Source organism: Cupressus sempervirens, chromosome 3 (genome assembly GCF_028749045.1).
Source record: "Cupressus sempervirens isolate cs-2001-9-10 chromosome 3, ASM2874904v1, whole genome shotgun sequence".
Taxonomy (NCBI): Eukaryota; Viridiplantae; Streptophyta; class Pinopsida; order Cupressales; family Cupressaceae; genus Cupressus; species Cupressus sempervirens.
Genome location: NC_143120.1, coordinates 495,960,975 through 495,976,709, shown reverse-complemented (window position 1 = coordinate 495,976,709; position 15,735 = coordinate 495,960,975). Strand labels below are relative to the sequence as shown.

Genomic DNA, 15,735 nt, shown 5'->3' with positions numbered 1-15,735 from the left:
TTGTGTTGTCTATTCATAAATGATATGTCATATAGGGTTCTAGGCATAAAATCACTTAACCTCAAATCTGAACCCCATTATGAATTTAAGTAAACCCACTTGGGAGAGTGTTAAGATGAGTCAACATCTTGTTGGAATTCGAATTAAAACTTGGTAGGAACTTTAGAGAGCCTAAAAGTGATTCCCAAGTGTTATTCTTGTGAAAATAAGTCAGCCACATGATAATAGTATAGGTTGGGGGTCTAAATATAACCAAAAGTTGGTCTAGGGGACTTAAGAGACCCTCTAAACTAGTTATTTTCAAGCCAATTCGAAAATCAAAGTGTCACATGACTTCTTTCCTCAACCCTCCACTTCGTTAAGCTCCTATTGGTAGAAAGGTACAAGGGGTAGGAAGGGTAGGTGGGAATGGAAGTGGAGGTCTTTTTAGGGAGCTTGTGCCAAATTTAGTGGTTGTTCACCCACTCTCTAATTGTAGAGACACTTAGGGTTTGGAGGAAGAAAATTGGAAGCCAAGGAAGGAAACCTCTTCATTATCATTTCATAACCATTAGCTTGGAAGGAGGTTAGTGCTTCATGCCATGTTTTCTCTCATCTCATGAAATTTGAAGGATGGAAATTGTAAGAGTGTTCTTGTAGGATTTAAGTGTTGCATATAGTGCATGTTGCAAATGTTAGTGTATGTGAGTGTGCTTGTTGAATCTATTTGCATTCGGTTTTTTTTCTTGAATTTTTGTGGTGGATTGAATTTTTTGTTGGGTGTGAAGGCTTCACTCACCCTTGGGAGGGAAGACAAGTCTTGGGGTGAAGGGGTTAATTGGGCTTTACATTGAAGTTTAGAAATTCCTCTTGGTGAGGGGATAGTTTTCATGGAGTATGGGCTCCATTGGAAGCCATATGCCTTTCTATAGTTCTATGGGAGGTATAAGTGAGGATATGTGAAAGGAGAATGTATGGATAGCCTTGTTGAGGCAAGTGATTATTGATAGTCTTGGATGACCTGTGTTTCTTGGAAGCCTTGTTGGGTATATTGCAATTGCAAGATTATTATCGCATAAGGATGTGGCATTCTCCTCTTTGGAGAGCCCATCTTCACCCAATGTTTATGATTCCACTTTTGAATCATTGTGGAAACCTTGGTTGGAGTTGTAGATGTTTATAAAAATGTTGTGTTCATGTTAGTTCTTGTCTTGTGATGTTTTTTTCGAGGTATCCCATTTGAGCCTTGTTTCCCCTAGGTTTTTTTTTTAATTGCAGTTTATTTGATGCTCTTGGATACTTGAAAGTCATTAAGATTTCATTTCATAAGGGAAGAAAATACTATTGTAAGTGAGTTGATAATGGAGATGTAAACTCCATTTGTTTATGTATTTCTATTTGTGTTGTGTAAGAGTATTGTGTTGCTCTTATTTAGTTGACAATAGAAGGATTGTGAAACATTTGTGTGTTGTATAAGGTCTATCCATTTGTGTAATTATGTTATGGTGATTCACCACCTTTCTGTGTATCTTGGAAGTTATTGTAAGAAGTATGTGATGGTGTTGAAAGACATGATGTCTTATTTTATAGTTCTTGATCTCCTTCATGTTTATGTAGGATTGCCAAAAGGATTTAATATCATGGAAGAACCATAATGATAGGAAGATTATTCTCATTGAAATTTATTATCATTTTAGTTCTATTGTATAATAGTTTTATATGCATATTCAAAATTATTCCTTCTCAAGAGAATGCATTATTAGTTCTTGAGTAGATGGTTCCAAACTTCATAAGTCATAGACAAGAACAATCAGATAGTATTATATATAATCATGTCATGAAATGAATATATATTTACATTGAGTCTAATGTTTGAATGTTGAATGAATTCATCAATGTAGACTATTCATAATATAATGTGTAACTCCTAATTTATCATTACAAATAACATACTATGAATACCTTAGACTATAGAAGTAGAAAAAAAACAAATAGATGACATAGAATATATAAGATTTAAGATATAAACGTGCTATAGGTGCACATTTTATTCATTGGAATTTGTATGGAGAAAGTGGAAATAATAGCCAGCCAATATAGACCATTATAATAATAAGGAATATGCCTAGATATCCTAGTAGCAGTCTATAAAATATAGGGGTCATAATATAGGTTGCAAATTTAAAATGTCTCCTAAGTTGTTTCCAAAGTATCACGTGATTCTTAGAAAAAAAGAAACATAGATATGTCCTAATCATGACATAACATAAAAAGAATGAATAAACATTAAAAAATGAGATAACAATAAGAAACTTAAAACATACATATATATAATTATAAAGTAGCATTCCCCACAAGTGCTCACTTTTCTAAGGAAAAACAAAGGTGTCATTAAGTTTGGAGTGGCTCCCATATCCCTAGGCAATACCTAAGTGCCTATGGAAAAGTGTAAAATCCTATGATTTAGGCTGACATGGTCAACAAAGTTTGTAATTGGCACTTCAAATTATTAAGCCCCTTTGCTCTTGGGAGGGAGATTTGACCTTAGGTCAAACTATTCCATGTCAAACCTGTCCCACTTTTGATGCCTTGGGAGTATGGGGAGGCACCCCACATTGGTGAAAGTGCCTTGGGTTTGGTCATGTCGCCTAGGGAAGGGAGTGATAGGCATACTTTAAGTTGGATAGTGGGGTTGAGGGGTGATGTTGAAGAATAAAGTTTTAAGTGGGGAGAGGGGTAGGTGGTAGCTAGGATAATGGTGGGGATGAAGAGGCACATGATCCCAAACTTAGGAATTCGCATGGGGTAAGGGAAAGAAAAGGGGGAAACCAAGGTATGGTATTAAACATGTGAGAATGACATAAAATAAGGGATTTAGATAATCAGATTTAGCTTGAAATTGTCAGAATAGCCCATAGGAATTCGACTTTCCTCAAGACCCATGTGAGTCTATGTGGAGACCACTTGCAGAAGGAGAATGTAGCCTTGGTTAGTAAAATAAGAAGCATTGGTTAGTGGGTAAGTTTAGGAATTTAAGATGTTTAATTAGTAGTAATATATTATTTAGTTGGAATATATTATAGATTTATAGTAATATAATAATATATATGAGATTAGAATAGGTATCAAGTAGAATTGGAAATGTTGTGTAGTGGATTGGGAAAACATGTGTATGTGGTACAATATTTAATAGATTTCAATTTAAATGGGTGGGTTAGTTAAAATATGTCAGTCGGGGTTAGTTAGAAGATAATATAAATTAATTTCTTTTTTAATCGTAGCCACATTGAAATATAATTAGTAAGTTAATAGGATTAACATGGTTAGTTAGATTTAGGGAATTTAAATGTTAGATAGCCTTAGTCAATAAGATATAATGATTTGTCAATGTGATTTAGTTTAATGTGCTATAGATCAAGTAGGAAGTATTCTTCAGTGAAAGATGTTAGTTAAGATGGTATTGATAAGATCACTTCTACTCACATTCTCTCTCTATTAGTTTGTTGAGAAATATAGGTAATCAAAGTTAAAAATAATTAATCATAATTATGGATAGTTCTATATTATATATATAAGACAATAATTGTGTAGTGTAATTTAATCTCTTCATATATGTTTAGTTCATTGGGAGTTCATTTATTACTACCAAGAAAAAAAAAGTCATAAGGACCCTTAGGGCATGATAGTTTTATAGCTATGGTGTTATGCCTTTTAAAATGATCTTTATGAATCAAACTCTCTACAAAATTTAATGACTAATATAGTTGTAAGTTGATATGAGCCCAATATTTCAAAAGTTAACCTAGGAGATCGGGCATTCTAGATTATTGTGAACCCCTAATTACTTCCTTGTACTAATAGTGTGCTAGTAAACCTCAACTTATTAATCAAATTAGTAAACCTCATCAACCTATATCGCATGCATTATGTTTCTTTGAACTAAGTAAACTATGCCCCACTATCAACCTTGCAACATACTAAAAATTTATTAAACACATTTTTATGTCTAGCCTAAGAAGTAAGAATGTACTTCTCATATGTACCTTAACTTCACCTAATTACTATCACCTTGAATAATAGGGTAGTATTGAATATTAAACAATAAGCATTGTGACCAATTTGTACTACCCCGAGACTCATGAATTATAAGCATTATCTTTTGTCATCTTAGTAGTTAGACCTCTTAGTGAAAATTATTATAATTAAAATAAAATAAAAAATTAGTTGTGTTTTGCCTTGGTAAAATTAGGGCATGACATAGTTTGTTTGTGAACCAATGGTGCTCTTTATCCTTTCTTTCTTCCACCATTTCTCTCTTTACATCTATCATATTTTCTCTATCGATTCCTCTCCCATCATATCCATGGTGACTTACTTTTTTGATGACTGGGATAAACCAAATTGCATTCTTGTCTACCTCCATTGGCATTGTGCACATAAGTGCATAACAATTTTCTCTACTATAGGTAATCACAACTCCTTGCATCTTCTTCTTCCTTAGATCATTTTCCAATAAATGACTTTGTCCATCAACAACAACACACAATACAACTTTTATGCCAATGGGACTTGCAAGCTCAACAGTTTCTTGCTTAGCCATCTTTTTTCCCAAGATGAAAGAACCACCACTAGTACTTCTCCTTTCATCCATATTATCTACCTTATATATAATTGTATATGAACATAAAGTGAATTCATTTATATGTCATACCATAATCCATGATTCCATGTACCTTTCAAGTATAGGTATAATATTTTTACTATTGCTAAGTGAATTTCTTTAGGGATTGACTAAAATCTTGCAACAATACCAATTGCATTTTCTATATCTGGTCTTGTATGAGTTATATATTGAAATCCTCCTATTATTTATGTGTACCTTGTTTGCATTGCACTAGAAAACTCATTTTTACTTGACAATTTCTAATCTATAAACATAGGTGTACCAAGTGGCTTATAATCTCTAATTCAAATCTTGTTAATAGATCATTTATATACTTGGCCTGTGATATAAAAATTCCATCACTATGATTTATTTGAAATCCCAAGAAGTATTTCATTTCACCAATCATACTCATCTCAAATTCATTATTCATCTCCTCAAAAAAATTCTCACTGGCCTCATCATTACCTCCAAATACTATAATAATCAACAAACCATATGAATTATTTGTTAAGTACATGTTACTTTCTATATTACATTTCTTGAATCCAAAGCTTACCAAGTGCTTGTTCAATCATGCATACCATGCTCTAAGAAATTGTTTCATTCATATAATGTGTTCTTCAATCTGCAAACCATGTCTTATTCTTTAGTAAGGGGAAAACCATTAGGTTGTTCAATGTATACCTCTTCCTCAAATTTTTCATTAAAAAATTTTGACTTAACATCCAATTGATATACCTTAGTGTTCATGTTAGATGCATAATCCCAAAACATTCTTATTGCTTCAAGTCTTGCAACAAGGGGAAAAGTCTCTTCAAAATCAATTCCTTCATGTTGTGAATATTCTTTACATACTAACTTATTTTTGTTTATTACCACTTCACCTTGTCCATTCATCTTGTTCCTAAATACAATATGTAGTGCCAATAACATTCTCATCTTTAGGTCTAGAGACTTATTCCCAAGTCTTATTCTTTTCAATCTGATCAAGTTCTTCTCTTGTAGATATCATCCAATATTCATCTTTGCATGCCTCATTTGTTATCTTAGGTTTAACCTGTGAAATCAAAAATATTTCTTCATTTACCTTGTTCCTTATAATTACTCCTTTTTTGTGCTTCCAATGAATTTTTCCACGAGATGATTTCTTGTAACATATTTAGATGTCCTATGTTCTAATGTCATTTGCTCTTATCTAGCTTCTTCTTCAAGTTCATCTCTAAGTTCCTAAAATGTATCTTCAAACTATTATCCATCTCATAGAATATTTCTTTTTAAGTATTTTGATTATTTGTCCTTTGACTTGTACTTGCTTCATTAGTATAATCATAATCAGGTATATCTCTTGTATCCTACATTTATCATCTATTCTTTCATTTTCACTCTTAACTATTGTTCTCAATCTTCAATTATAACATTTTTATAATTTACTCTTCAATAAATAGCCAAGAAATATATCTTCATCAGTTCTAGGATTAAAATTTTCTATGTCATCCTCTCTCTTGATATACATTTGCTTCCAAAGATTATAAAGTATTTCACAATAGGTGTATGTGCAAACCAAAGGTTGTAGAGTGTCTTACCAGTACCTTATCTTACCTAAAATATTTTCATATTGTATATTTGTTGTAGTAGTTGATTTTCTTCAATAGATATATGCCACATTTCCTTCAAGCATCATTGCTCTAGTTTCTTCACGTATTGACTTATTCATTTTTCTGCTATCTCATTATATTATGGTGTTTATCCTCATAAAATATGTAAAAATGGATTTGATATAAGTTCTCCTCCTATATATGATCTTAAAATTTTAATTCTCAACCTGATTCATTCTCTACCTTACCCTTTAAAAATCTTAAACTTCTCAAATCCCTCAGATTTCTCTCTAAGAAATGCTACCCACATCATTCTTGTAAATTCATCAATAAAATGAATGAAGTAACTTTAACCATAGAATTCTTTAGTTTTTGTAGGACTTCATAGATCTATATCCACAATCTCCAATTTTTTTGTTGTAGTGAATAAATTGCTTGGAAATGAATTCTTTTTATGTTTAGCCATCACAAATTCCTTGAAAATCATGTTAGAGGGTTTCATAATCTTTGGAAAGTCTCTTAATAAATTATTTTTATTGATCCCACAATGTTAGAAAAGTTTGCATGACAAAATATCTTGTGCCACAACCAGCTATTATCAATCATAGCAACCAAAAAATCTATCTCAATAGTATTCAATTAAAATACATTACCCTTGGTTCTTATACCTACTCCAATTGGTTTAACATTCTCATCTTTGATAATACATGTCTACTAAGTGAATTGAAAAATATATCCCTTTTCCACAAGTTGTCCAACACTTAAAAGGTTATGTTTCAATACTTCACCAAAATAGACATCCTCGGTATTAGTTTTACCATCAAGTGTAATGGGTCATTTTCCTTTAATAGGACATAGAGCATTATTAACAACTTTGGCTACTCTACCATCAAAGCTTTTGAATTCAACATTCTTTTCTCTATCACATGTCATATGATGTGAGAATCCACTATCTATTATCCAATTATATTTTTTCCTTTATACATGTGATACAACCATTTTTTCTTCATTTACAAAACCTTCTTTATAGAAACAAAACCCATTTCATTTTCATTATCATTGTCTAAAAAGTTTATCTCTTTGAAATTGAACTGATCATCTTTATCAACAAATAAGAAATCTCTTGTCATCTTAGATTTGTATGTAGGTTTCACCTCCCTTTCTCTCTTAGGAAATTGATATGAAAAATGACTAAATTATTTACAACACTGACAAGAAAAATATTTCTTGCCTCTTGGTTCCCTCTATACAATTAGTGAAAGAGCTTCATCAATATTCTTATCTTCATCACTTATGTTTGTTCATTATCTAGAAAAGTCTCCACTAGTTCTTGCACTTTTGGTTAGTACCATTTTATCCTTTTTCACACTACCTCTAAAAGAAGTCTCAGATCTAGGAAAATTCTATTTCAATATTGATTCATATGCTTGCAATTTCCTTATCAGTGTTTTTCTATTAAAAACTTGGCATGACTAGTATAATATATTCAATAGCTAATATTTTTTTCTCATAAGAAGGGGTCAAAGATCTCAAATTTTTGTAACATACCTCTATTTTAGTTATACATCCTCCACAAACTTTGATTCTTTTGATAATTTTAGTGATCCTTTGTGTAAATGCTCTAAATAGTTCTTCTTCCTTTATTCATGCATTCTTAAGCATAGCTTTCAAATTTTGAAATCTAGAATTCTTTGCATATTCATCCCTCCATAAAGTGCTTCTAACCTTGTACAAATGTCATGAGAAAGATCCAGACCTTTTATCTTAAAAAATTGAAATTCTAGAAGTGCAAGAATTAATGCTTCTCTAGCATACATGTTGTACATGAATAATTCCTTCAGTTTAGAAGAAGAAGAATCTAGATATTTTTCTTTTGCCATAGCCTTCTTAACCTTTGTGATCATCCAACAATCAATTCTCATGCATAGAAAGTGAGTCTTCATTTTTTCCTTCCAACTAATATCGTTATCTCCATCAAACTTTGAACTTCCTTCCTGAATGTCATGGATCTCCTTAACTTTTAAACTTCTTGATCAAGGACCTAATACTTTGGTACCAATTATTAGAAAGTAAAGTCCACCAATAAAAATAAGAGAGGGGGGTGAGTAAGATGTCTACTTAATCTAATTTAAACTTAACTTATCAAATCCAAATTCAATAATTGATAAACTAAACAATGCCAAGAGATAGAATATTCACAATGAAACAATGATTTGTTAACTAGGGAAACCCTTGATCAATGGCAAAACCCCAGTGGGGACAATACCCACAATATGATGTACTAATATAAAAGTATCTTGTAAGAGGATATGACCATGTTAATAGCTAATTACATGCAATTAGTACACATGAGTCCCTATTAGGATACTTTGAATCATTGTCAGAATATTTTATCCATGTTAGGAGCACAAGGAAGACAATTGAACTCACTATCCAAATCACCTCTAAACTATTACACAAAATAGATATCTAGAATAAGATATACCAAGTAATGAACTGACCAATACAACAACTTATTTTCTAATACAACTCCTTTGAAGTTTTCAATCTAATTTAAACATCATTTTTGGCTCAAACTTGCATCCTCAACATCAATACAATACACTTTCACACTTGTTCACACAATAACTCAAGGAAACAACCTTTCCTTTATACCTTGTCCTAATAACCAATTGATTCATCTTGTGATGGATTTCACAATTTTTAATGATTAATATAGGATCTCAATATGATATTACAATTAAGTTGAATACATGATACAATACACCTTACAACTTCCAAAATAAATCCCATCACAAGAGTCGACTGCCAATGAACATATCACATTTTACACTTCAGTGACCTCCACAAAATGATCTCTAGCATATTATATCATGTAAATAGTATAAAAAACATGTCATCAACCATGATCTAAACTCACTTACCTTCAATCTTTTTCATTTATTAAATACAACTAAATTGCTAATAAATTGTTTCCTGCAAACTTGTATGTAACCAATCTTCACTAAATCAATTTAACTCATCCAAATCTTGATATTAACATGAGAAAACATAGTTGAAGCATTTGACTAGTACATTTGACCTCATTTTTTGACCAAAATTTTTGACCATCTATTAAAATGTTTTAGATTTTTTGGAATATCGAAGGAAAAATATCTTTTTTTTTTTAAATCCATGCCCGTGTTGATCAAAATTTTGACAGACACGAGCTTAACATGTTAAAATGAAACAAGGTTTCCTATTTCATTGTTATGTTTCATGGAGCATGCATGAGAGTGACACAAGCATTCGATTTGGTTTTCATAGAGCATAGGAGCTATAGGAGTGAAGGAGCTAGAGCACCTTATACCCTTCAAGTAGCTTATATTTGTTGATAAAATCTTTTAGTATCTTGTTCAAGTAATGCCCAATATGCAAATCTCCATTAGCATAAGGGGTACCATCATGAAGAGTAAAAATATCTCTTGTGTTCTTGTTTGCAACCCTATCTAATATATGTTTCTCATCCCACAACTTCTCTATTTTTGGTTCACCTGCTATTGAATTGGCTCTGAGGGTGAAGCTTGTCTGAGCTAAGTCAACTGTATGCTTCCATGGATACTTTTCAACTTGTTCTAGTTAGGAATAATTGGGTAGAAGTAACTTTAGAATCAATGCATCTCCAAAATCATTTGTAGTATTTATAGAGGGCTTTTTTAATATATTGAGTGTGTTTTCCCTACAAAATTCCTTAACCTCCTCCAAGGAGAGATTTATTGCTTTGTTTTCTAGCTTAATTGTAATGACACTTCGATCTGTTGTAGATAGATTCTAGAATACTTGGGAATAGTATTGATCTGATTCATCACATCTCTTCAAAGAATCTTGCAACGTAATGAAATGATGCTCAAAATTTGAAACTATTTTTTTCTCCAAGTTAGCACCTTGAGTAAATGGACTAGGTGAAGCAGCAAAGCTAGGAACTTGTCCCAATTTGACTCTAATAGTGACATTCTTTAAGATGTCCTTACAAATTACATTTTTCCTAAAGCCTATGTAGGGCTATTGAGTCTTAATCTAAAATTAAATGACAATTTTTTTGTGATGTCTCCATTCAACTCCAAATAAAGTTCCTTGGGTAAAAATCCTATTTATTGTACCATTTCTTTACCCTCTAGAATCTTCATATTTTGTGACCTATTTCAAATTTGTTAGCAAAGACATTATGCATTTTGAAGTAGTATTTTTAAGTGAAATCAAGTTGTTGATAATATGATACTAAATATACTATTTTTTGTCTTTGGGATGGATTCCATTTCCTTTTCTTCCTATGTTGAAGATGATGACTTGGACTTAAGTACATGTTATTGTTTTCCACTTCCTAAGAACAAACAATATTCTCCATAAAATTATATACTTATAGTATAGGAATATGTTTGAGACCCTTCATTCAGAAATTATTAATGGAAGTAGGTAAGTAATTGATGGAATTGAGAATAGTAGAATATCTAAAACTTACAACAAAACTATAAACAAAAGACCATGTTGGCACATAACACCCCCTACACTAAAAGCAAATCAATTTCATATAGCTTTTTTGATTTGTAAAGTTTTTCACTCTTCAGCTAACATTGTTCACCATCATTCATGGCAACAAACACTTGCATGACAACAAAGTCAAGTCATCCTAGTTTTATCATGACAATATTTGGCATTATGTAAATATAAAGTCATTCTCTTTATAATGATTTGGGAATGGGAAAGGGTGGCTAGGTTGGGAGTGCTTTTCAGCCTTGGTACCTTCATAGGCTTACCATGACATAATTATATGTATACCCTCTTCTTGATAAATCACCATGCTCATGTGCACCGGCTATTTCAATTTTTATAGGGTATTTCTTTTGATTTTGCCAGCATTATGTTTTCAAATTTTGTAGATGTCAAGGGTGGTAGCAATCATATGGATTTGTATGCTACTAATACATAGATTTTTGGGCTATGACTATATAGGTTTCTCCATAACATAACTTCATAAATGTGTAAGTTTGGCAAGACTGGTAGGAAGGCTATTTGAACTTTGTTAACAGGTATTATTTAGGACCAATGTAGTAAATTTATGTGTATCTAAACCTATTCTATTAAGACTTGGATTAATGAGGCCTCACTAAAAGGCTATATAGTTCATGCCTTAATTATTGTGTGTAATACTATGTTATCCTTTTCATATTGCATTTTATCCAGAACTGAATTGATTGCTATACTCTAGTTGATGGCTAGTTAAAGGCAACACCTTTCTTTTTGTATGAGCCTAATCATATGCATGGTCAAAGTTCTAGACATTCCATCAACTAGTTTGAAAACCCAACTGCTTATAGGTTGAAAATTTATAGACTTAAATGAACATTTTTTGTTTGTTTTGTTTGAAACCCAAAACAATTTTTTATTTGGTGTCTTTACTAATGTATCATATTTTGTAATTAAATTTGATGATTATATAAGCTATATGTGATCTATAAATAGATCTAGACTAATTGTAGTATTGAATGCTTAAACAAAATCAAATTAGAAGAAATCCTAATACATTTTTACATAAATGAATAAAAGCATTAAAACTTTAGGTGAGGAACAGAATTGAGAGAGAAGAAGATAGAAAGTGCAAACAAAGTTTGATTTTGAAGTTCACCACAAATGTGACTATGTCTTTGGGTTGGCTCCAATAGAGTACAACTGATCCAATTAATCTCCAGAAATCAATTACAATTATGCACCAAAACCATTTCTTCTAGCACTTCAACAACATAACAATTCTCTGAAGTACAAAAATGGCTACAAGAAAAATCTCCTAGAAAAATCTCCCTAATCCTTCAAAACTTCACCAAGACTGCCTCCCTTCCAAGTCTCCTATCCCCTCTTTTATACAAAAAATTAACCAAAATAAGGCTATAACAAAAATATAAAAATGGGGCCTTTAACTGATTACATTTCAAAAATACCCTTTAGCCATTTTTACCCATGACAACTTTAGGGTAACAAATTAACAAATTAACCTTAATTTGATAAGGTTAGGTGGGTTCGGTTAAACTTTAAATATCATATCTTGCCTTTATATTTTTAGGCACTAAAATAGCACAATGGAAAACTCTAGTTTAGGTTGGCCGCCGGTCAGGAGTTCCACACCCATCAGCGGCCTCCTTTATGTGGACTTCTGACATTATTAAAGTTAAATATAATTTTGTGCACTAAAATTTAAAATGTCATCCATGGTGCAATGGCCACCACCTTAGTTTTGGGAGGTACAGATCATGGGTTCAAACGTCATTAGAGATATTTTTCATTTTTTTTCCTTTGCAAATGAATTTCAGCTATCACGTCAGCATGATGATGTCATGCTGACATCATCAAGGGTCCTTTTTCTTGAACAAATTCAAATTGTAGTAACTTTCACATACGAACTCTGATTTTGACGAAACGAACACCGCTGGAAAGCTCTCGACAAGATCTTTGATTCAAAATCCTTTATTGACCACTTTTGAGATGGTATGATTTTGTCTCTTATCTAGCCCTCTAGTCTACCTGTTGACCAAAACTTTGACCAAGCATAACTTCTGCATTCAGACTTCATTTTTGTCTGTTCAAGTTGTATTGGAATCAGGACGTCGAGATCTTTCTGATGGTGCAAATTTTGGAGACAAATGAGACACTTCAATTTTCACTGAAATTATCCATCAGATCAATATGTTTCTGATGGCACTGGAAGTTTGAATTGTTCTTTCATAGTTGTGTACTTCTATTTAATTTTGAGTAAATTTAATTAATTGATTACTGATTATATAGCTAACTATTTTAATTTGTTTCAAATAAATGGCTGGGAGAGCCATTGGGTGTAGTTTGATTGGAAAAAGGATGAAGGCATAGCTGGAGAGTGGGTTCACACAACAGAGAAATGGCATGGGTATCCAAAGGACAAGGGTGTGTAGTTATATCTTGCTATTTTGTTTTTTAATAACCTTTGAATACTTAAATGATTTGGCTAAAATCTTAATATGTTTTAAAAGATTTAGGACTTGGTTATTAAAGTGCTCTTGTGAATAGGAATATTATTGTTTTCTATTCTTCTTATTCTCTGTGGAATGAACTAGTTTGTGGGAATCAGGCATCCAAACCAATCCAGACTATAGGTTTTTGCCACCTCAGCCAAATTCCCTAAATTCAACAACAAGGATAAGACCCTTGTTCTTCAGTTTTTTGTCAAACATGAACAAAAACTTGATTGTGGTGGTGCCTATCTAAAGTTGATAAGTGATGAATTAGACCAGAAGATGTTTAGTGGAGAGACACCTTATAGGTATTTAGTGTGCACTATAAATCATCTTCAGAAATATTGTTCTGCTAGGATTTCTAGTTATATTTTTTTTTGGAGTTTGGAGTCTCTATTGACACATTTTCTTGTTATTTTTTTTTATTGCAACATCATGTTTGGACCTAACATTTGTGGTTACACTACAAAGAAAGTTCATGCTATACTAGCCTATAAAGGAAAGAACAATCCTATTAAAATGGAGGTTGCATGTGAAATTGATCAACTGACACATCTATATACTTTTATTCTTAAACTTGATGCAACATATAGAATTCTTATTGACAACACTGAAAAAGAATCTAGGAGTCTGTATAAGGATTGGGACTTACTACCACAAAGAAGATGAAGGATTATAATGTGAAAAAGGTATGGGTACTTTTCCATTGGATCTTATGGACCAGATCTTTTATGCACTATTGTATTGATTTTCTCATGATGAATCCAAATGCTTGTGGTTACAGCCTAAGGATTGGGATGAGAAGGAATTCATTCTTAATCTAGAAGACAAGAAACTTGAGGTATAATGGAGTTTCTTACAATCACAAAGTGTTCTACTAGTTTTAACTAATTGCTATTTTCTGCAGTGAATATTTGCTAATTGATGCATTCAGTTAGGAGGAAAGTTTTCTCTGAAGATTGATGCCCTCCTTTGTGTAGGGTTATGATGACATACCATAGGAAATAACTAATCTAGATGCCACTAAGGTAGGCATTTGAATCTTTGGTGATTACATAAAGTCTTGAACTTTTTTTTTATATCCATCTATTTCATGGAAATTTATTCTCACTTTTCAATGGCCAAATCAAGTTCTAGTAAAGCTTTATATGTATTTATTATGATTGCTATCTGTAATTATCCATTCTTATATTTTGTAGCTAGAGGATTGGGATGATGAGGAAGATGGTGAATGGAAAGCTCCAACAATTCCAAACCCAAAATACAAGGGTCCTTGGAAGGCCAAGGTATAGATGAAGGGAAATTGTGTTAAGTGTTGATATTTGAACATTGTTGGTATCCTGCATCTGTCTTGCTTTTTTTAGTGCTTATATCAGTGGGTTTCTTATGATAGCACATAAAAAAATTGACAAAAAATCAAGAATCCAAACTTCAAGGGCAAATGGAAGGCTATGTTGATTGACAATCCTAGTATGCATTTTAATCTTTGATTGCTTATGGTGTCTAGCACTCTAGTATATTTTTTTCAAATGATGTATCATTGGGGATTTAGATCTTTGATTACTTATGGTGCCCGATACTCTAGTATCTGACACTTAATTGTAATCTTATTGTAAATAGAATTCAACGATGATCCCAAGCTCTATGTATTCCCTAATTTGAAATATATTGGAATTGAGTTATGGTAGGTTTTTATATGTATTTTTTCTTCAAAGTTGTTAACTCAGTCTATTTGCAGTGTCTTATTGACATTGAGTAATTGATTCCATTTGATAATCTATGTTCTTCTATTTTCTTGTACAATAGGTCAAATCAAGAACTTTGTTTGATAATATTTTAGTGTCTAATGACCCTGAATATGAAAAGAAATTAGCAGAGGAGACATGGGGTAAAAACAAAGATGCGAGTCAATCTTGTTTTGAAATTCTCTCTTGTAGATATTTAAGCTGACTGTAGAGCCAGTCATTCTTATTTTCTAATGATTTTGTTCCTTGTATTTTCAAGACAAAAAGGCAACATTTGAAGAGACTGAGAAGAAGAAAGAGAAAGAGGTGATGTATCTTATGCTTCTGTCTGCTCATGATTCACATTGCTTATTTTCTAGTAAATTGTTGGGTTTCTTGTTTTCCTATGATTACAGACACATTATTTAGAACCATACAAATAAGATCTTGAAAAGTATTTAGTTTGTTGAATTTAAATCTTGGTCTAAAATTTTTGCAAGAGAAAGATAAGTCTAATGATGCAAACCCTTACAACAATAGTAGAATAATGATGTAAACCTTTACAACAAAACTATATGTAAACCCTTAAAAGTCAACTTAGACACCAAGACTAAAATGTAGAAAAATTCTTCTTAGTCACCATCTAGATACCATGCCTATTGACAAATATGTGAGAACACTAGTAGCACCCACTTTATGAGATGGTTTTCAAATCTTGCAATTGTAAAATTGAAATTTCCAAAATACATCGTGAA

The 15,735-nt window shown here is 31.9% G+C and overlaps 1 pseudogene; it reads left to right on the top strand.

The window, feature by feature from the left end:
- Positions 1–15,409, top strand: part of LOC149567353 (calreticulin-like) — a 151,839-nt pseudogene extending 136,430 nt beyond the window's left edge.
- The last annotated feature ends 326 nt before the right edge of the window (positions 15,410–15,735 follow it).